The following is a 21,407-nucleotide window of genomic DNA, read 5'->3' on the forward strand; positions in this document are numbered from 1 at the left end:
GAGTTATAAAGAGAGATTGGATAGGCTGGGTCTGTTTTCCCTGGAGCGAAGGAGGCTGAGAGGGGACATGATAGAGGTATATAAAATTATGAGAAGCATAGATAGGGTAGACAGCCAGAGTCTGTTTCCCGTGGTAGGGGTGACTAAAACTAGAGGGCATAGATTTAAGGTGAGAGGGAGGAGGTTTAAAGGGGATCAAAGGGGTAAATTTTTCAAACAAAGAATAGTGGGTATCTGGAATGAACTGCCTGAGGAGTTGGTGGAGGCAGGAACAGTAGCAACATTTAAGAGGCATCTGGACAGGTACTTGAATGAGCAAGGCATAGAGGGTTATGGAATTAATGCAGGCAGGTGGGATTAGTATAGATAGGCATTATGGTCGGCAGGGGCGCGGTGGGCCGAAGGCCTGTTTCTATGCTGTGCGACTCTATGACTCTATGACTCAACTTGCTCCCAGAGGGCCACCCTGGCAATCTCCATGGCGCCCTCCTCCTCCGTAGTTAAGATGTTCAGATGGGCACTCCTCCTCCTGTCAGAGCCCTTTTTCGGGCATTATGAGCCCTTTTCTCCTTCAAGGACAAAAGCGAGTGAGATAAGGACTGCTGGTCTCTGTGTTGAACGCCAGCAGCTCATTGACATAGGGAGCTGTATGTATCAGTTCTGGCAAAGTGCTCAACAGCACTAGGGCTTTGAGCCTTGCTGAGGGGTCAGTAGGTACCCTGGGCACATTCCACCAATGTTCAGGAGCAGCATGTGCTCTCAGCTGGTGTTTTGCTGGAGGTTGAATACACAGAGACCTGTTATAAGGATCTGCTGTTTCACTCCCCTTTCTCGAGCAAATTAGGTCATTGAACCTTTTCCAGCACTGGACTCAGTTCCTCCCGACCACACTTCATCTGCTAATGTTCTTAGCAACCTCAATCCTTACCTGCTTGGTTTAGGAGGGAGGCTTTCTCCCGTCACTCTCCGGAAAGAGGAACTCCCTCTTCTCCCTCACTGCCCCACCACCAGGTTGGTATCTGCAAAGCGAGGGAAGACCTGCCCCAGGTTCCATCCCTCTGCCTTTTCTCTCCCATCACTGCTGCTTCAATTCTCTCAGTCAGACAGCAACCACAGTAAGGATGCCATGGTGTGTTTAAATTGGGCCCGCATTTGCACAGTCCCACCTGCAATCCTGCCCTTGCGACTGCTAATTGGCCATCAAACCCACCCACCAGCCAATTAGCAGCCCGACTTTGTGAAAATCGGGGGCTGTGACTGCTGCCTCCCCCACTCCCGACTCCGGGGCAGGTTCGGGTCCTGGAAACAATCCCGATATCGGGTTCCCAATCCCAGAAGGAAAACCAGGCCTTAGCTGTTTGTGGGACCTTGTGTACAAATTGTCTGCCATGTTTTTCTACATAACATTGCTGACTGCACTCAAAAATAATCAGTTGGTTGTAAATTGCTTTGGCCACCCTAAGGACATAAACATTATCACATATTTTAGGACCAAGAAAAGGCCATTTGGGTCAATATTTTGAGGCTTCTGCTAATGCTAACAAAGCATTGAGAATTTGGATTCTCTGGGACTTTCCTGAGTTTTCAATCTTCCCCATAGTGGAACAGTTGGTTTCAGCTCTGTTGACATGATTGACATCACAAAGACACAATGTGGGGGAACAAGGCCTATGTTTTACCACTCTGTGGCACAAATGACGGAGCTCCAGTGCAGCATGTGTCACGTTCACACAAGGAGAAATTATGAACAACATAATGAACTTATGAAACAAACCCAAAACAGACACTTTTCCTGCAAAACAAAAAGTAAGAGGAGAGGTCAGATGACCTTGTCCTATATTGCTAATACAAATGGAAACTGCAAGAATTCTGAGCCAATCTTCATGTCTGGACAAGCCTTGGAGAAGGCATTAAAATGTAAATGACGCATTCTGTGTTAATGTCTACTTCTGTCCAACAATTTGGGTTAACAATGGCATTGCAGACTAATGGCTCCAAATTCGAACTCAAGAGAATGGGTGTGAAAAAACTCCACTTTATCAAGATGGAATGAAGATGAGTGACACCCAGACCCCATTGTCTAACAATGGTCTCACCATCAGACATAATTTATGAAAACAGTGAGTGAGAAACTCTGGTCACATGACAGAAACCAGGTTTCTGATAAGGAGTTTAATAAAGTATATTCTGGGGGCAAACAAAGCCAGAAAAGAAGAGAGAGAGATCCATTTATGCCATCAAAGAGACAGGACCCTTCCCAAGGTTCAAGCTTCGAACAACATGTAGGCAGTGACTGGAGTTTTAGCCTTGAACTCCCTACCTGAAAAATCATACCAGGACCTCGCCAGTGACCTTTGGCTGGAATATAACAAAAGCAGTCAGCAGCAGTGTGTTCGTCTTCCTAAACTTCCCAAGTCTTTCTTCAGTGAACAAGGGTAAAGAATACAGGCCTGCACCGTTTCAAATCTTCACCCCAGGAAAACACAAGTGAAGCAGAGGACACTTTTAAACCATCAGACCTAAATGCATGTTATATTTTAATTTCCATCTTTTCTTGTGTGTGTGTGTATCGGTATGCATGTGAGAGTGGGTGAATCACAGAAGTTGCCTTTATTTTCGGGTGTTGTGCAATAAACATTTATCTTTCTTTTAAACTTACAAGAAAACCTGTCATTTGTCTGTTTATTGGCCATTAAAATACTCAGGAGAAAAAACACATTTTTTAACAATACTCTTGTCTTCAGTCAGTTGAGAAGTGAAAAAGGGGCAACCATCCCTATCATCTCCCACCTGTCCATAACAAATTGGGGACTCGTCTGGGATTTGAAACATTTCATTAAACAGGTGAATTGGACACAGGAGATAAATTGATCATAAATCGAAACAAAATCAGCAGGTTACTCATATTATTTTTACTGGGCTGAAGCATTTAAGACATGCTCATGTTCGATGCCAAAGCGGTTGTAGACAGAAAGAGTTATCTTGGGGTGCATTAAATTCATTAAATGTTGAGGACCTAAAAACTGTAACCAACCAGGTGGGAGTAGCTTTAAGGCCGAAAGCAAGAAAACTCTAGCTAGTCATTTTGATATTGTCTCAGAAACAGCAGAAACAGGCATGACAAAGAGGCCTGTCCAGGAAAGGGTGCCCTAACAGGTGGCACGGCAGACCAGACCATGGCCCTAACCACAGTGATGGACCCCTCTGAGAATACTGCCATGGTGCGGCAGAAACTGACAAAATCCCCGAGGGTCACCAAGATTTTGCCTTTAAGGGAAAGATGTCCCTGTACCCCTCTAATGAGGCAAGCAAGTCAATTGTCATGCTCAGGGATACAGGGGCCACCCAATCTTGAATGCTGTGTAAAGGCATGACCTTCCCACCAGCTCGGTGAATGCAAAGGTCCTGGTAAAAGGCATTGAAGATAGATAGATGCCCCAATCCCTATATCAGATCCACTTAGAGTGCGACTTAGTCTCTGTTACTTTAGGGATTGTCCCTAGTCTGCCTGTGGCTGGAATATAACACAAGCAGTCGCAGCAGCGCATCGCTCTTCCTAAATTTCCCAAGTCTTTCTTCAGTGAACAAGGGAAAAGAATACACACCTGCACCATTTTAAGTCTTCACCACGGGGAAAAGCAAGTGAAACATAGGACACATTTAAACCATCAGACCTAAAAGCATATTATCTTTTAATCTCTATCTTTTATTCTGTGGGTGTGTATCTGTATGCGTGTGAAAGTGGGTGAAGTTGCTTACATCTTCGGGTGTTAAATATTAAACGTTTATCTTTCTTTAAAACTAGTGAGAAAGCCTGTCATTTGTTCGTTTGTTGACCATTAAAACACTCAGGAAATAGAACACTTTTTTTAACAAAACGCTGTCTTCGGTCAGTTGAGAAGTAAAAAAGGGGCAACCATCCCGATCATCTCCCAACTGTCCGTAACATATAGCATAGCACTAGTGTACTAAAACCCATTTTTCATGTGCTTTCTTTGAAACTACACTCTGAAGTATCCACTCTGTAAAAACAAGTGCTGATTTAAAGCCATAATGTAATGTGGCCTATCAGTGTCATTTTACAAAGAAACCATCTAAGAAATTCTACAAATTGGAATTGTTGAGTGCATATTTTATAACTGTTCAAGAACATTATTAAACATTTGTAATACCACCATCCTGTTGTATATTCCAAACTGAGACTGCAAAGTGACAGTGATGCAATATCTTTTTTGTATAATAATATCTCTGATTTTTAAACTAGCAGAACACGTTCCTATGGTGCAATTTGCATGTGCTTATTCCCAATTCCCAATTTCCATGATTCTCCTGGTTTTGTATACGATGTCATTTTCCATACTGGTTGATGGCCAGCAGGAATTACTCAGTGAAAGTTTCATACATGCATATCAACATGCAAAACTAGTAAAAGCTGACAAACAGCTACAATAGAACTTGGGCAGGTATGTAGGCCAGTCTACTTTCACTTCCAGTTCCACCCTTTGTCTGACCTGGTTGGTTCTGTTCCACCATCCAAATGATTTGATCAGTTGATAGCAGCAATCTCCAATCCTACTGAAAAAAGTTAGCTTTTCTTGTGAAATGCTAATAAGCTAATACATGGGTTAAAATGCTGACCATTGTTTGCTTAGATAATTGGACTTAAATGCCAATAACATTGTGGATTCTCAGGAAATCATTTAAGATAAACAGCTGGAACTTGGTTAACAGCAACTTAAATTCACAAAATGGGTATAGCACTGTGTAGTGACTCTTTTAAAGGCAGTAGAATTCAATGAAAGATGGGATGACAAGAAAGTTTAATTGCACCAGAGATGGTTTGCCTGCACCTGCAGTTATCCATGGAACCATGTTTACAGGGCCAAACTCAAATTCACCAGAGAGGCAATAATTGTAATGTGGCATTTGGGCAAGCTCATCTACAGACAAATTCCACCACAGAGATAGCATTGCCAGTAGCAGTCATAGTCACAACCATTATGAATTTGTATGCCTCCTGGTTCTTCTAAGCCACTGCAAAAGGCAGCTGTAACGTAAGTCAACCTGCAGAGCATAGAAGTATCAAGCAGACCTGTGATCTTTGTTCATCAGAACAAATAAATTTCCTCCATGGCAAACCTATAGCAGAATGAGAAGCCACTGCAATCTTTCTATGTCACTGGATTCCTCAAAGTCCAGGGATTTATTGATAACTACCCAGTCTCCTAGACAAATTGTTCATGTTCATGATCAACATTAAAGCTTTCCACTCAATCAGTCTCTAGGTGATTAGTAACCATCAGCACAGGTTAATGCAGGTTAATGTTCACTTCTCAGGCAGCAGTCAAGAGATTTTAAGAAGATACACTTGAAGGATGACTTCGAGGATACCAAGGCTAACACTTGCCACTGATATGCTTGTGAAAGTGAATGCAAATACAATGACACCTGTAAGGGGAAACAAAGAACAACAGACGGATGGTACTAGTCCTCAACTTGGGAGAGGTTTCGAGCGTTGCTCTCCCCATTCTTTTATAGCCTCCCAATCAATTATTTCCATTGTGCATCGCAATTAACCTCAAGGGCTTGTAGAGGCAGGCTCCTCTTCCTACATTTGCCTATTCCTTTATTTTATGTGCATCTTGTCCTGCAAACAGAAAAATAGCATTAAAATGTTTGAAGTATCAGGAATACATAAAGGGGCAACCAGGTGTCCCTGCTTTAGCCCATTGTGACTGTGGGGACATGATAATGCATCATGCAGCTAGGTTTTGTAAAGTTTATTTTCTGTTTAAGAATTCAATGTACCAAAAGTTTCAGTTATAAGATTCAGCTGAAATTTGTGCCCTATAGCAATATGCTCATGCATGCTAAGCATTCAACAAGCTATAAGATGGTCTGCCTATTTTTTTTTAATTCATTCATGGAATGTGGGCACTGCTGTGAAGGCCATCATTTATTGGCCATCCCTAATTGCCCTTAACTGAGTGACTTGCGAGGCTATTTCAGCGGACAGTTCAGAGTCAACCATATCACTGTGGACTGTTGTCACAGGTATGCCAGACTGAGTAAGTTCAGCAGATACCCTGCCCTAAAGGATAATAGTGAACCAGATGGGTTTTAATGACAACCCTGTAGTTTCATCACCATTACTGATAGTTTTGATTCCAGATTTATTTATCAACTGAATGTAAATTCTCGTGGTGCCATGGTGAGATTTGAATGTATCTCTCAAGCTCTTTAGTCCAGGTCTCTGGAATACTAGCCCAGTAACATAACCACGATATTACCTTCTTCTTCTTCTTCTTCTTTGGTCTCCTTGTCTCAAGAGACAATGGGTAAGCACCTGGAGGTGGTCAGTGGTTTGTGAAGCAGCACCTGGAGTGGCTATAAAGGCCAATTCTAGAGTGACAGACTCTTCCACAGGCACTGCAAATAAAATTGGTTGTCGGGGCTGTCACACAGTTGGCTCTCTCCTCGCACTTCTGTCTTTTTTCCTGCCAACTGTTAAGTCTCTTCGACTTGCCACTCTTTAGCCCTGTCTTTATGGCTGTCCGCCGGCATAGGCGATCACTGGCAACTGACTCCCACGATGTGATCAATGTCACAGGACTTCATGTCGCGTTTGCAGATGTCTTTAACACGGAGACATGGACATCTGGTGAGTCTGATACCAGTGACGAGCTCGCTGTACAATGCGTCCTTGGGGATCCTGCCATCTTCCATGCAGCTCACATGGCCAAGCCATCTCAAGCGCTGCTGGCTCAGTAGTGTGTATATGCTGAGGATGTTGGCCGCCTCAAGGACTTCTGCGTTGGAGATACGGTCCTGTCACCTGATGCCAAGGATTCTCTGGAGGCAGCGAAGATGGAATGAGTTGAGACGTCGCTCTTGGCTGACATACGTTGTCCATGCCTCGCTGCCGTAGAGCAAGGTACTGAGGACACAGGCTTGATACACTTGGACTTTTGTATTCCATGTCAGTACGCCATTTTCCCACACCCTCTTGGCCAGTCTGGACATAGCAGCGGACGCCTTTCCCATGCGCTTGTTGATTTCTGCATCGAGAGACAGGTTACTGGTGATAGTTGAGCCTAGGTAGGTGAACCCTTGAGCCACTTCCAGAGCGTGGTCGCCAATATTGATGGATGGAGCATTTCTGACGTCCTGTCCCATGATGTTCGTTTTCTTGAGGCTGGTGGTTTGGCCAAATTCATTGCAGGCAGCCGCAACCCATTCCCTAGCAATGTTCTATGAGGTAGTAGTCAACAGAGTGCAAGGAAATTCTTTGTGGTTTGCATTCTTCGTATAATTTTTTTTTCAAAGTCGACAACCGTCATTTTTAGTTGGCACTAGGCCATCTGGGTAGACAACAAACCACCTAGCTATTGTGTCACCACATCTAAGGCCCTCTGAACAGTTGTCTAGTGGGGAGGGTGGCCTGCCGCATTGAATAGAGAAATTCCCCTTTCTCCCACTCTTGAAGCATGAGCTCCACAGTCGTATCTGTGAAATGGAATGCTCTGCTGTGATAATGCACAATTATTTCAAGCGAGCAGCTAACTAAGACTCCAATCCCTTTACAAGACTGATGTCGAATAACCTATCCCTACCGCCACCCCCAACACAACCTTTGAATTCCCAGGAACTGGTAGATTGAATGCCAGGAGTTCATCTTGAATCCATAAGACTTCAGAATAGAAGTTAGAATTGTATTGGCTGGTGAAGTATGAGTGTAGCCAAAGATTGCAACACTATTTCCCGCTGCTGTGCCCTGCAAATCAAAAAATCCACCACATGGCATAAAAGTACAATGGAAGGATGGGGGTGGGGGGGGGTAATAGTTTTAGAAGGAAAAACACCTGGATTTTTGGCCAGTTTGCATGAAGACATTTCCAGAACAGCAAAGTGTTAACAGTTTATCATTGACGACTGGTTAACCCTTCGCTCTCAATAGAAACACATGCTGTCCTATCACATTCTAAAACTTTCATGTCAATAAAGGGATCAAATAGTTTTCCTGGAGTCAAATAGAAATTATAATCTTGCTGGCTTCTTTTATTTTTCTGTTCAGACAGTTTTATCAGCGCCCTAAGGTTAAAGATCTTGATAACTTAATCACTTTTTATTCAGGAAAATCAGAAATGCCTTTTTATCCTTTGATCAGTGCATCTGAACGTATAATGGGCAGGATTTTTAGCCCCTACTACAGGCGAGAACAGACAGGTGAGTGCTAGAAATAGCGGCTCTGGCTGGCATGCCAATTCACCGGCTCCATCCTGCCCCTGGCTATTTTCCTGGAGGTGAAAGAGGGGTGTGGCAGGGCTACCTGCCTGCAAGTAGCCATTTGAAGTAATTGAAGGCCTATTCAGGCCTATTGAAGGATGCTGAATGGGCTTTTCAAGCCCCACAGAGCGCAGGGGACAGTTTAACTGCCTCGAGATGGCCTCCCAGCAGGTGGCCAGGATTAGAGGCCTCCCCACCTGCCTAGGTTCAGCAGCAGCTGCAGGCCCACCCTATGGAGGGGCTCCCCTCCCCACAACGACAGTGGCCCGGCTTCAAAGGCCCTTTTTACTTCAAATTGTAAAACGTTGAAGAGAAGGCACCTCTGTTTTGGGCCGCCTTCTTTCTCACTTACTTGCCATGGCATTCTGCTGCTGCTTTCGAGCTTGAGGGCCTCCTGTCATCCCTCCAGCTTCGAGAGCCCGCCTGCTGTCCTTAATTGGACGGCAGCTCACCCTCTTGCCACAGGTGAGTGATTGTTTCCTACATAGTGCAGGTTTCTGACCCTTATTTGAGCCTGATGGCGGGGGTTCAGAAGCCCACAGGGAAATCCTGCCCATTAAGTCCTTGCTGGCTGCAAATGGTTATCAATTTCTCTTTCAGTTATTAACTATGGCTTATGATAAATTGATCACAGATTTTTTAAATGCCAGTTCCAATCTCATCCCAGATTCTTACTTTTTCAACTGTTTTTACCCTTTCTGATTTGAAAACAAACACTTAACCCATTAGCCCTTACGTTTATTTCCCTTATAAATTAACAGATTGTTAGAGACATGGTAAAGGTGAAGCAGAATACAACTTCACTGACAGTTTTATAGGCTGAGTCCCTGAGTGAAATGTCTGGAAATTCTCCTGGCTATTGTCCAAGACATTCAGGTAGAACAGTGGGTTCATTGCTCATGTTAACTGAAACAATCTGGCTCTGAACAAGCCCACCTTGGACTCAGCCAAGTGGAAAGCTTAATCGCTGTGCCAGGCCAAGACAGAGGGAATTATTTACCTTAGGATATAAAGTGAGTGCCTGAGCTGTGAAGTGTGGAAACATGTGAGTGTCAGGTTTGATCACCTACAGCTTTCTCACAGCTCTACTGAGGCCAATATGTTTAGCTCCAGCGAGAGACAGAGATGGACATTGTGTCAGAAGGTGAAGGTAAGAAAAAGATTTAAAGGGTTCTAAGTGAAAAGGTTCAGAAAGTAAAAGGACTGCAAGTAGAAAGGCAAACAAAGAACAGATGCAATGGTGTAAAATAAGAAAAGAGGGTAAAGTAAGAATGCAATACAAAAAACACAGGAAGGAAAAAGGAAAACAAAAGGAAATCAAAGCTGTAGTTTGTACAAAGGGAGTAAAATTCCTTCTGGTAATAATTTTGCCAAACAATCCCATTGTATATTCATGCCAAATTAACGTACTGCTTTATCCCAAGTTAGCTTTGACACCAAATCGGATTTGTTACCAAAACTGCTTGCCTTCAGCTCTGAAATACCTTCTACCTCTATCCCACCTGACCCACTGTGGCACCAAAACTCTAACCCATATCTTTAGTACCTTGAAGCTGGGTTTAGATTAGATTAGATTAGAGATACAGCACTGAAACAGGCCCTCCGGCCCTCCGAGTCTGTGCCGAACATCAACCACCCATTTATACTAATCCTACACTAATCCCATATTCCTACCAAACATCCCCACCTGTCCCTATATTTCCCTACCACCTACCTTATACTAGGAGCAATTTCTAATGGCCAATTTACCTACCAACCTGCAAGTCTTTTGGCTTGTGGGAGGAAACCGGAGCACCCGGAGAAAACCCACGCAGACACAGGGAGAACTTGCAAACTCCACACAGGCAGTACCCGGAATCGAACCCGGGTCCCTGGAGCTGTGAGGCTGCGGTGCTAACCACTGCGCCACTGTGCCGCCCACACACTTATTTCTGACTTCCCCACTTCCACCTTCCATTAATATCCAGAATATATTCTTACCTACACGAAGGCCTGCATACCCAGCTCCACAAGCTGTCTGTGACACAGTGCATTAACTTTACAATCCTCATCCTCCACTTTAAATCCCTCCATATCCTGCCTCTCCATACCTTCCTTGACTTCCTCCACTTTTTGTTCCTTCACACTTTACTCCTCCAGTACCATATTATATTTGGACCTCCATCCTTCTACCCCAACATCCACACATGTTCATCATCAAAAGCCACTACTTCAGCTATGATGCCCCACTGTCTAGAACTTCCTACCTCAGCATCTCTGCCTCCTTTCAAAAGCCTCCTAATGCCCTTTTTCCTACAACTATGCTTTTGCTATCTTCAAAACCGTTCATTCCATTTCTCCCTCCTGCCTCATGTCCACAACTTGGTAAGGTGTCCTGAGACAGCTTCCTTTATCAAGGAGTGCTAACAGAAAGGTAATTTGTTATTTTTCCTACTATTATTGACAGGGGAACTTTCAACACCTAAATGTCTTTCTTCTGTCTAAGTGTGCGCATGTGGGCATAGAAATTTTTTTGGCGCATTGGGGATGGGGTGGGAGAACCGGGAGTTGTGTGGTGTGGGGATGTCGAGGGAAAAGGTCTAATAACCTTTGTGTGGGGCAAGCATGTTCCTTAGCAAATGGAATCTCAGAGAAAAAGTAGCAAAAATGTTTATGCTGCCATACAAAGTTGAAGGTAGATATATGTGCAAGTAGAGCCAATAACTGAAAGTAAAAGGCAAGGACTAAATGATTTGAAAAGAAATGAGTAATGACGATTGTGATAGAAAAAGTTGGAAGAGATAACCTGGCACTGTCTTTGTGAAAAATGGTGTGTTTTTTGCAGAGCAACTGTTCTGGTCGTCAGGTATAGCAAAATTATAAACGCATCCCAAAAGAATGTGTTTATAATTTTGCTATGTTCAGCAACTAGTGTAATTTTTCCCTTCTATGATGTTGTCAAGTGTAATTAATGTGCAACTTAAATCATTGTTATTTGTTTATAAGCAATGGGGAAAAAGCCTTCCAAATACTTTGTAATGAAACTGCCCCTTTAAGGAACTCACATGAAAGAAAAAATGAAAAGTAGGTAAACTAAATAGTGTAATTCAAATGACTTCCTTCCCGATCCAAAGTTAAAGTTCAACATTAAAAGGATATGTACGTATCCCACAACAATCCCCTCCTCCCAATGCCTCGGGTAGTAGACAGTAATGCAATTAGATATCTGCTGCTATTTCCAATTGTCTGCCAAAACACCATTCACGTCTATTAAAGTATCATGAAAAGCACCCATTACATCAATTTTCAGCAATGGCATAATTACTCTCTTTCTGGAATGTCATACGACGTGAGTCACTCCGCCAGAGTGGGATTTAATCTAAAGACTCAAGGAATGCTTTATATGAGCATAGAATGGGGAGGGTATTACTCTCCTATTTATTACTGTATGTATAAAGAAACTTTTCATAAATGAGCTTTTGTTACATGGTCAATGTCCATTGCTCAGATGTTAGGCAGAAAAGTGGAGCTCAGAGGGCCATGGTTCAGCTACATGGAACAAAGATTTTATCTTGAAAATGAACAGCAGATTTTTTGATTACTGCATTTCACTTTGTAGTGGATACTAATGCAGGGCCTGGCTTTTAAAAATTGCATTACTTACCATTTAAACATATTCATAGAAACGTGGCTTGGCATAGGATTGCTCAATAAAATTAATAAATGTTAAACAGTATCATACAGACTGTTTACAAGCGACTTTGTCTAAATCCTTTTTTTTCTTGCCTCTTGTTGACCTGTTTGCTAGTTTGTCGCTTGACTTGGAACCTTGATATGCTCTATTGATATTTTTAAAGCTGCTTTTGCATGGAAGGTCAAGTATCAGAAGAGCGCACTCTGTCCTTTGGTTATGGACTGTCCAGCCAGAGCAGCAGTGTATTAAAAATGATTTCATTTGTATAGCACCTTTCACAACCGCTTTACAGTCAATTGAGTACTTTTGAAATGCTTTTCACTGTTGTAATGTGAGAAACACAGCTGCATATTTGTGCTCAGCAAGGTCCCACAAACAGCACTGATAATTTGTTTGTGATGTTGCTTGAGGAATAAATATTGCCAGGACATGGGGGAAAACTCCTTTCTCGTCTTCAAAATAGTGTAATGGAATTTTTTACATGCACCTGAGAAGGCAGACAGGGCCTCAGTTTCATGTTTCATCTGAGATGGATGGCACCCCTGGCAGTGTAGTACTCCTCAGTACTGCCCTGAAATGCCAGCCTTAATTTTCAAGCCTGGGGAGTGAGAATTAAGCACACAATTTTATGATTTAGAGGCAAGAGTTCAACCACTGAGCCAAAGCTGACACATATTAGCCTTACGATGATTAGAAACAACTAAGAAGACCCCATGATATTATGTCTGTCTTGCCACTGGACTAAAATAGTTTGACAGGTTTGCAATGATGTGTTTGTCAGCTGTGGAAACCCGGTGGCCAGAGAAAAATATCTAAGTATCTTTCAAGCCAAGTAACATATTGTATTGTCACTGAAGTACATATTGAATATTAATCAATTCTACAGTTAAAATGGTGAATTTGAGTCCCTTGCACAGGGAGAGTTTGTTCCTCCATCTTCTTTCTCCACCACCCACCACCCCTCAGACCTGAGCCACCCTTCACAAGGCATTCATGACTTCAACAATGCAGGCTGGCATCTCAAGGCAGAGGGACATGCTACACCATGAGAGAAGAGTGAATTGAGGATCACAGATATAGACTATTCTTGGAGTAGCATAAACATGGTTCTAGGAGCATTCCCATCAACTTGGTCAGAATGGGAGGGAGGTCCCATGATTCAGGAAGAGGGTATAAGAAGGAGACAAAACATAAATTTTAAGAAATGGAGGGTGTGATGAGACAACAAATCAGAGCTCCATCATACGACCATTAAATAGTAGGATGCAAACTAACAGCTGCAATTCCATGCATGATGAGTTCTTGAGCTCTGTTGGATTATCAAGGGAGGCACTAGCAAAGGCCAGGCACCTTCCCACAGGGAAGAAAAACTGCAGGGAGAATTAAATCAGGCTGTTCTTACACAGATTTTATTGGCTGGTTTTGCAGCAACACCAGTTGTGGCCTGGGAGTCTGCTCTCTTTGGAAAAGAGGGTTGTTGAGGGATAAACTTCAAACCAGAGGGAAGTAAATCAACTGAAAGATGGAAAATAAAAGTGAATGCGAAAAGGTTTCGATGAGCTATCAAAATATATGAGTAGCCATAGATATATCTTTTATTTACTAATTTTAATGTTGTCGTTGAGGATGGTTATAAAACGGAGACCTGTAAAATCAACAAATCATAAGGAAGAAATTTTGTTTTAAAAACCTCACAATTTTTCTTTGAAGATCTATTGGAAATATCTTGTAATATAAAATATTTTTATTTCATATCTTAAATATTTTGTATTTTGACATCGTCCTGGTTTTCATGCGGAAAAATATTTCTGTTTCTCTGGAGTGTGATGATGAATTTAATAGTAAATTTTAACAGTCAATAAAATGCAGTGGCAGATGGGCCACTCACAAAAGCTGAGGATAGACTCTTCCCAGTTTTACAGCATTTGCTATTTAACTGAAAGGAAAGTGGGCACCCCTGTGAATAGGCTGGGGAGCAGATACCAGTAACAGTGGCATGATAGTGGTAACGTGTATGACATTTGGGGATCAAAGGCACATCACAACTGGAAGAACAAAATCCTTTTACAAGCCCCTCACGGTTTTTCCTCCAATGTATTTTCTAGGTGGTGAGGTTGTCATTTCCCTTTTGAGTGATATGACAGTGATAATCTGCTGTAAGGATGTTAAAAATGAGACTTCACAACAGTGAAGGACCTCTTGATTGTGCAGTCTGAAGCTTGCTTTCGAACACCTTCAAAATTTAATGAGGACGCAGAGGATGAATAGACCATTGAATTGGTCACAGCACCTTATATACATATATACATATATGAATTCAAAATTTAGCAACTGACTGAACACTGATTGCTTTATTGCTTTTACGATTAATTCACAGGAACAGTGTAGAAAGTTGGAAACCTGTTCCTGGCAAATAGGTTTATAATTTCATTATACACAGTGCACAAAGGAAATCTTTCCCCTTGATGACAGAATAAAATGTAAATGCTATTTTGCCAGAAAGATTAAGAAGTTTCTTGATAACTTCAAAAAGAATGTCATAAGTTTGTCAATATTTTTTTAAATCTGTATATCACTAAAATAAACAACAAATATTGTTTCAGACAAATAAAAACAAAAAATACTGGAAATACTCAGCAGGTCTGGCAGCATCTGTGGAGAGAGAAGCAGAGATAATGTTTCAGGTCAGTGACCTTTCATCAGAACTGGCAGAACTGCCTTTGCCAGTTGTAATGAAAGGTCACTGACCTGAAACATTATCTCTGCTTCTCTCTCCACAGATGCTGCCAGAACTGCTGAGTATTTCCAACACTTTTTGTTTTTATTTCAGATTTCCAGCATTTGCAATATTTTGCTTTTGTTTCAGACAAAGATTTGGCACTAGGATTTGTGGCTCCATGTAATTGTCAGATGTTGGGAAATTCCAGAATTAGTCAATATTCAAAGATATAGTAATAGTATAAAACATAAAACGGAATGAAACCCCAGCTAATCAGGCATTAACAATCTAGTTGGGGAGAAACAAACTTTGTCAATTCCATATTTCATTCTGTTACCATTCATTTTGTTTCATTTTCACTCACTGGATCAACAAAGCACATTCTAAGCAACCACTGCGTGTACAAAAAAGATGAAGTCCAGAGGTGAAGTCAAAGTGACTGCCCTTGACAACAAAGCAGCACTTGACAAAGTGTGGCATCAAGGAGCCGTAGTAAAATTGAAGACAACAGGAATTAAGGGGAAAACTAGCTGCAGTCATACCTAGGACAAAGGAAGATGGTTGAGTTGTTGGAAGCCAATCATCTCAGCCCCAGGACATCACTGCAAGAGTTCCTCAGGGCAGTATCCTAAGCCCAACCAGCTTCAGCTGCGTCATCAATGACCTCCCCTCCATCATAATGTCAGTAGTGGGATGTTTGCTGATGATTGCACAGTGTTCAGTTCCATTCACAACTCCTCAGATCATGAAGCAGTCCATGCCCACAAGCAGCAAGACCTAGACAACATTCAGGCTTGTGCTGATAAGTGGCAAGTAACATTCACACCAAATAATGATCATCTCCAACAAGAGAGAATCCAACCACCTCCCATTGACATTCAACAGTATTACCAATGCTGAATGCCCTATCCTCAACACCCTACGGGGTCACCATTGACAAGAAACTTAACTGGACCAGCCACATAAATACTGTGGCTGCAAGAGCAGGTCAGAAGCTGGGTATTCTGTGGCAAATGGCTCACCTCCTGACTCCCAAAGCCTGCTCACCATGTATGAGGCGCAAGTCAATAATGTGATAGAATAGTCCCCATTTGCCTGGATATCCTAGACCTTGGTACACAGGGCACAATTTTAAAGTTTGCAGATGATATGAAACTTGGAATCATTGTGAACTGTGAGGAGGATAGTGCAGAACTTCAAAAGGACATAGACAAATCGGTTGAATGGACAGACAGGTGGCAGATGGAAGTTCAATGCAGAAAAATGTGAAGTGATTCAGTTTGGTAGGAAGAACAGGGAGAGACAATGTAAAATAAAGGTACAATTCTAAAGGGGGTGCAGGAGCAGAGGGACTTGCAAGTATTATGTGCATAAGTCATTGAAGGTGGCAGGATAGGCTGAGAACGGTTAATAAAGCATTCAGTATCCTGGGCATTATTAATAGGGGAATAGAGTACAAGAGCAAGGAAGTTATGTTGAACTTATATAAAACACTAGTTCAGCTTCAGATGGAGTATTGCATCCAGTTCTGGGTGCTGCACTTTCACAAAGATATGAGGGCATTGGAGATAGTACAGAAAAGATTCACGAGACTGGTTGCAGGGATGAGGAAGTTCAGTTATGAAGATAGATTGGAGACATTAGGACTGTTTTCCTTGAAGAGAAGGCTGAGAGGTGATTTGATAGAGGTATTCGAATTCATGAGGGGTCTGGACAGAGTAGATAGAGAGAAACTGTTCCCACTCATGAAAGGATCGTGAATGAGAGGGCACAGATTTAAAGTAATGGTTCAGGGAAGCAAAAGTGACATGAGGAAAATCTTTTTCACGCAGCGAGTGTTTAAGGCCTGGAATGCACTGCCTGAGAAGGTGGTGGCCGCAGGTTTAATTGAAACATTCAAAAGGTTATATGAGAAGGAAGAATGTGCAGGGTTACGGGGAGAAGGTGGAGGAATAGCACTAAGTGAATTGCTCTTTCAGAGAGCCGGTGCCAACACGATGGGCCAAATGGCCTCCTTTTACGCTGTAACAATCTGTAATTCTGTGAGTGTAGCTCCAACTACAGCCAAAAAACTCGACACCATCCAGCACAAAGCAACCTGCTTGATTGGCACACCATTCACCTGCTTAAGCATTTGATCCCTCTACCACCAGCACACCGTGGCTGCAGTGTCTACCATCTACAAGACACACTGCAGCGATCTGCCAATTCTGTCAACACCACCTTCAAACCCAAGATCTCTACCACCTAGAAGAACAAGGGCAGCAGGCACAGAGGATCACCAGTTCTTGCAAGTTCACCTCCAACCCACACACCATCTGGACTTGGAATTATATTGCCGTTCCTCCACTGTCACTGGGTCAAAATCCTGGAACTCCATACCTAACAGCAACATGGGAGGACCTGCATCACACAGACTGCAGCGGTTCCAAAAGGTGGCTCACCACCATCCTCTCAAGGGCAATTAGGAATGAGCAATAAATGCTGACCATGCCAGCGATGCCCACATCCCATGAACGAATTATGAAGTGCATTTGTTGGAGGTGCAAAGATCAGCGTGAATGAAGGGAATGGGTTAGTTCCAGTGACTGAAGTCCCCTCTCCATACAATTAAAAGTAAACACGACAGACCACACAAACACCTGCCTTAAGGTTATACAAGTGGAAACAAAGCAGCTTTTAAGAGCTCAATTTTCCCTGTCCACCCCTCCTGATTTTGAAATTTATTCTTCTGTTTTTTCTTATTGTTTTTATGAGATATTTTCTTGGTTTTCAAGCTCTTGTCTACCCCTCAGTATGACCTCTCACACAATGAAGGCATTCCTCAGAACATAATATTCAATAAACAAACTCTTGAAAAGGAGAAGATGAGAAGAGGTGGAAGTTTCTCTTTGGCTAGAAACTGCTGACACTGAATGAATAAGTTCCTAGAACTGCAAAGCCTAACTCTAAATGTGTTAGGAAATGCACATTCTGTATGGTTTGCAAATTAGTAGCAATGCTCATTATTGGTCGGGAAGCGAAGTCTCTTCAAAGGGGGAAGTCATTTCTGACGGGACATCAGATTTTCTTAAAAGGGTGGCAATATGACTCTGAAGTTTAAACTTTAGTTACTGCAGGCGATAAGTTGAAGATCACAATGCAGCTGCATTTTACTCCTGAGTAATCAACCTCACAACACTGGTCGATCAAGCAAATTTGAATGGAAAATAAAAGCAGGCACAACAGCTCACGATGTCACCTTTTTAAGGTAAATGATGATGCATATCCCCGTAAAATGCATTTTGTAATAATGATAGAAAGTTACTTCTCTGATGGAAACAGTGTAATGCACTTGACCAGCAGCGAACATATGCCAACACTATCTATTACACAATGTCATCATCTAAAAAGGGAAGGTGGGTGGTGTAGTTTAATAATGTGTCATACTGTTTTCACAAAGAGGTATTTGGAAACACAGAGCCAACAGTCCCATCAGGCCACCTCTGATTTGCTGCCTCAGGGAGCTGCCCTGTAGTTTCTAGCGTGGTTCTACCCATGACCCACAGCCTAGTTCTGTTTCACTGCTCAGCCAACAAGCTGGAAAGTTTGAAGAAGAAAATAAGGAGCCTTCAGAAAAGGTTCTCTACCAAAATGGAAAACAGGAACATATGACCATTTCTGCTAAGACTCCCACACGCTGAAGAAAAACTCTTGTTTCTCATTGATGCTATTTAAAGGCAGAGGAGCACAAGTTTTTGAGCTTTTATTCTGCTTTTATGCTAGACTGTCGCCACCTTAATCTGAAAGTACTTTTTCAAAGGCTTTATGCAAATATGTTGATCTACAAAACATACCAGCTTTTAAAAAGGAAGAGAAAAAGGTTTAATCGCTGGAGGACTTTGGAGTGCTCTCTTACATTTCCAAATTGCTTCAGTGAGCATGAGTATGATATATGTAATAGAAGCATAGAGGTGCAACGACTTAAAACTACACAAGGGAATAGTACATTTTTATAGCATGCTAGTAAATGTTGTAAACTGATGTTTTCAATTATAGTGATTCAGGATTAAGTTCTGTACTTGATGGCTAAAAATGCTGAACTGACCTTGTGTAACCCCATGCTACAAAGTGAAATGACTTTATGCCACTTCATACAGTGAAAACTATATTACCTGACATTTCATCTACAAACTATTGGTACAATAAACATACAGTGTTTATACCACACATGTAGAGTTTAGAATACAGAAGAAGCAGGCACTGGGCAATAACACACTATAATGATCCATGCCTGGCCAGTATACCTCCCACATTGACAGGCAGTTGCTCTATAGTTTTCAATGGCCAACTAGAGTTAAGGACCCTAGAGGTGCAAATCTATTATCACATTTAGTGCTGGGACTACAGTCACTGCCAATAACGATCTGTTGCCCTTTGGCACAAAAGCAAAATAGTGGCAAAATAGTTTTAACTAAAACTGGGTGGCTATGTAAGTGCCAATTTTGCATACACTGGTCATATGTTTACATACCGAGGAATAAATAGTTTTAAAACGCTCACCAGTGTAGTTTGGGGAGAAAATACCCTGTACATTCTTCTTTTACATTTTAGACATTGCGTCACTATCAGGTGATTGCTAAGCGTTGCTAGGCATAGGCCCATGCACTGTGAAAAACCAATGAAATTATGCAATCGACACTTGATACACCAATTGAAAGAATGTGGGTTTCATTTGTTCTCTCCTCCCTGACAATCCCATGCCAACCTCCACACCTCCACAAGTTATGAAGGGCTAAATTCCAGCCACATTATTAATGCATAGGAAATGGCATTTGAGGATTTTTTTATGCTTTTGCACTGATGTTTTGTTTTTTAGCCCTGCATGTTGTGGCTTTAACACTAGCTTGTGGAACGACAACAGGCAGAGAATCTTAGCTACCTGTCTATAGTGCAGCTAAAACAAGCTAGTAAAAGGTGTTACTACCTGTTAAAATTGTGTCTTTCTTTCCTGTCCTTCTCCCCTGCAAAACAATTACCATCACACAGACAAAACTGTGCATGCAGTAGAACATATAACTATGGTGCTTTAAAACCTTGAGGAAATTGCAAAAAGGCCTTGTATTTGAGGGTTCTTTAATCCAGAAATACTGTACGTATTAGTATTAGAATGCTCCTGGAACAAGATAAGGAACAGTGTAACAAATACCCAGTACTATGAACTATTTAAAACAATGTGGTCTCCATTCAAAGAGAAACTCTGCAAATACTCTCACTGTCCATTTACTGCCTTGATTGTGGTGAGAGACTGTCAATTTGCTGGCTTGGATAGACTTGATCTACAATACTTCCACACCTTCTAAACCCAATTTTAATTTGTCTTATTCCTTTATTAACTTAAGGCACCTCCTAGTCTATACTTTCTACACTTGCTGAACAATTCTCACCTTGAAAATTTACCCTCCATTGTGCATCATTATTTACCCAAAGCTTCCATAAGATCCATTGGGTTGAATTTTACCAGCCCCCTGATGTCACGAGTCGTGTCATGGGGCTGGTAAAATTCCGTGGGGAGAGGCCTGCGATGTCGATAAGGGCCTGCCGCATATTACCGGCGACGGGGGTTCCTCGGTGCGCACCCCCCACCCCCCCGGTCACTCGGCGGCAGCACCCCAATTAACATATGTAAAACAGTACTTACCTCTGCAGATTATGCAGCCCACCGCCTCTCCTGCACACATCCGGATTTTACTTTGAACAGGCAGCCGTCACATGCCATCCCATTCACGAACAGAAAAGCCAGCAAGTCTTCAGAGGCAGAAGGTTTCCCTACGGAAGGTAAGTTCCGTTTTAAGGGGTCTCACTCTGCATTCTTAAAGGGAGGTGGGAAGGGGTCTGGAGGGAAAGCTCTGCAGGCATGAGGGAGGTACTGTGTACCCTCCCTCCGTAAACAGTGTACGCTCTGTGTTTGTTTGTGTTTGTGAAGGTGCAATGGCACTCCAGTCACCCTATGTGTGGGGAGGGTGCCAGAAAGGGGAGGAGCATTAAGCTTATATGGATGATGGGGGCAATTGATTCAGCTAGTAGGATCTTGATGTGGTCGTGCTGTGCCACTCTGATGGGCAATGCCATGGCATGCCACATAGTTGATCCATGAAAGCAGCTGATGTACCCATCAACACCAATCCATGCCCTGTTAGGAACCTTCAAATACATGAAGGGTTCGACTCTATTTATCACATGGAAATAGGTCTGGCTCATCCTACATTGTGTGATCCTCTGCTCCTGAGGATCCGTATGCGCCAGAGGCAAAATCAACAGGCAGGTGTGATCCATGTAGAGGCCCCCGGTTGTGAACAGCAGCCCCCAAGGGGAGCTCACCATTATGGTTGCCGTGCATCTACAGGCCCCACATAACATGCCATCAGATGTCAGAGCACCAGTGTCAGAGTCGATTGCACGTGTAGAGAGGGTGGTGGCTCGTCTCTGTGCCCTGCTCAACAGTGACCTGCAGCCCATGGGCTTCAATGGGCATCCTATGCCTGCCGTCCTCATAGTGGCAGCGGCTCTTCAGCTTGGCTCCTATGCAGAATTTCAGGGGCCCACCAGAGACCTTTGTGGGGTCACATAGTCAGCAGTGCACCACTGCATCAGGGAGGTCGCTAATGCCCTGCACCGGAGGGCCAGTGAATATGTCCGCTTCAGGACGGACTCTCACAGCCAGGCTCAGAGGGCCATCGGTTTCGGCAC

At 42.7% G+C, this 21,407-nt stretch overlaps 1 protein-coding gene across 2 annotated transcripts in view; it reads left to right on the forward strand.

The window, feature by feature from the left end:
- The first annotated feature begins 9,414 nt into the window (after positions 1-9,414).
- Positions 9,415-21,407, forward strand: part of LOC137371920 (zinc finger E-box-binding homeobox 2-like) — a 262,572-nt gene continuing 250,579 nt past the window's right edge. Inside the window, exon 1 of one of the 2 annotated variants that reach the window (XM_068034977.1) lies at positions 9,415-9,436. The gene's annotated coding sequence lies outside the window, so the exon portion shown is untranslated. Of the gene's footprint in view, positions 9,437-17,800; positions 17,929-21,407 lie in introns of those variants that run through there. The other variant, XM_068034975.1, reaches the window with a different exon arrangement.

The sequence above is a fragment of the Heterodontus francisci genome, chromosome 7 (genome assembly GCF_036365525.1).
Source record: "Heterodontus francisci isolate sHetFra1 chromosome 7, sHetFra1.hap1, whole genome shotgun sequence".
NCBI classification, from domain to species: domain Eukaryota; kingdom Metazoa; phylum Chordata; class Chondrichthyes; order Heterodontiformes; family Heterodontidae; genus Heterodontus; species Heterodontus francisci.